General features: G+C 42.4%; 1 protein-coding gene across 3 annotated transcripts in view; it reads right to left on the reverse strand.

The window, feature by feature from the left end:
• LOC125030327 (tripartite motif-containing protein 3-like) overlaps window positions 1–2,500 on the reverse strand; it is a 342,478-nt gene that overhangs the window by 160,120 nt on the left and 179,858 nt on the right. The gene's annotated exons all lie outside the window — the stretch shown is intronic.

Here is a 2,500-nt window from a genome sequence, read left to right on the forward strand (position 1 = left end):
AATTCAGAGCTACAAGCTGGAAATGAAACGCCAGACAGCAACTTGAAGCTGTTTATTGAGCCTGAAACACCTGGGATGCCAGGTATAATAATTGATCCAGATGTAAATGATGATGATTATGTGATCCGCAATACCACCCACATAATAATGACCCATCAAGCTCAGAGACTGAAGTAGCTGAAGATCGATATGGATGTACTTGGATCACCAAGAGAATACTGCCACTGGTGAAAATGTAGGGATTCTTCTGGTCTAATTCAGAAATATGTCCTTTTACTTTTGATATCCAACTGAACGAAAACAACTGAATGACGTCTTCACTCAGCGAGAATATGCAGTGTTTATCCAGTGTGCAAAGATCGGACCAGCCCAATACATTGTCAAACAAGTGAAGCACTAACACTTATTGAATATGGAATATGTATTCTTCACCAGCATCAGGCTTAGGAAAAAGTCTTAAAGATTTGTGATTTGTTAACTTATCTAGATGATAAAAAAGAACACCGACCTAAGAGTATCTCTAAAATCATAAACATTAAGTACCTCAAAAAAATCTATAAAAATGTGGGGAGAGGTTCTATATATAAAAGCTTTTTACTACCGGCCAGGACCCTGCTACGAGGTGATTTGGGCATGAGTGGGGCGACATGAGCCAAGACAAACTTGGGGCAGCAATGACAGCAAATTCCTTGATTTGCCATGATTCCTTTACTTTTCCATTAGATTTAGCCTTTTCCTAATTATTCTTAACTTGAATCGACCAGAATCTGAATTCTAAATCACTGCGCATCATCTCGCGCACAACCCGCGTGTGTTACTGTGGCCAAGCATAAAAGTCCCTCTTACCGATAACTTCCTCATCGGCCACCTCCACACGCTGGACACGTTTCGTCTGCATTGTCCCGATACTCCCCACATACACCAGAAAATCCCCGGTCAATCCGCGGATTTCTAAAGTACGGACTCGCTTTATCTCATCGACAACACGGACACGCCTCAAAGCCCGCCTCCCACGCCCGCTAACCCCTTTCTCCCACAACCCTTGCAGCAGCACCCATGCTCCAGGCAAGACTCTCCATCTTTGCAATCTTATTCGTCAGAGTTGCATTTCTTGTATCTCTTATTCACACGCGATTTCACGAGTTCTTGTGCGAATAAGCTCCCCCGCCACCCCACGAGTCAGCCGCCGCCCGGACACACCAGAGAAGATCGCCCACGACTGCACGCCCAACAATGTTCGTCGCGCTTGTCTTTTTTGCATGGGAATCGATTTGCGCCTGGGGTATATGTAAATGTGTCTTTTCTTTTGGTTTTGTAAATATTTGTACAATTCGTCTCCAGTTTGATTACTAATCAACAAACAATAACAATAGGTAGACGTATACATGTAGATATGTGCGCACATACGCACGCATGCATGCACGCACGCACGCACGCACGATTGCAAGCACACAGACACACACACACACACACACACACACACACACACACACACACACACACACACACACACACACAAACACGCACGCACGTACGCACGCGCACACGCACACACACATCTATCAATCCATCTATCTATCTATCTATCTATCTATCTACCTATCGATCTATCTATATATATGTGTGCGTATGTGTGTGTGTGTGTGTGTGTGTGTGTGTGTGTGTGTGTGTGTGTGTGTGTGTGTGTGTGTGTGTGTGTGTGTGTGTGTGTGTGTGTATGTGTGTTTGTGTGTGTGTGTGTGTGTGTGTGTACGCCCGCACACACGCACACACACATCTATCAATCCATATATCTATCTATCTATCTATCTATCTATCTATCTATCTATCTATCTATCTATCTATCTATCTATCTACCTATCGATCTATCTATATATATATGTGTGCGTATGTGTATGTGTGTGTGTGTGTGTGTGTGTGTGTGTGTGTGTGTGTGTGTGTATGTGTGTGTGTGTGTGTGTGTGTGTGTGTGTGTGTGTGTGTGTGTGTGTGTGTGTGTGTGTGTGTGTGTGTGTGTATTTATATTATATATACATATATATATGTATGTATGTATGTATACGTTCTCTTTTCGTATTAGGCCTGGATAGAACTTTGTATAAAACAATATAAAGTGAAGATGATCTATCAAACTTTAGCAAAGGTTTCCTCAAGAAAAAGTGTAACAGTATTTATTGCAATATTTTTTTTTCTGTTTTGTGTGTGTGTGGGGGGGGGGGGGGTAAGCAAAACCTTAATCGGGATTCTGGGATGACTAAAGCACGCTCTCCAATCAGACCATTCGCTACGATGAAAAAACTCGTTGCAACCTGGAACCAAAAAAAAAAGAAAAAAAAAAAAAGAAAAATAAAGGAGAAAAAAAAAAAAAAAAAATGAGAAATAACAGCAACATGAAACAGAGACCAGGCGAACCTCATGCACTGAAACCATCTATCTGGCCCGACACCCAAGAAATCCGAATGAGCGATGTGCAGGCAACCTCAAGTGCGCCGTGTTTGGG

The sequence above is a fragment of the Penaeus chinensis genome, chromosome 11, assembly GCF_019202785.1.
Source record: "Penaeus chinensis breed Huanghai No. 1 chromosome 11, ASM1920278v2, whole genome shotgun sequence".
Lineage (NCBI taxonomy): Eukaryota > Metazoa > Arthropoda > Malacostraca > Decapoda > Penaeidae > Penaeus > Penaeus chinensis.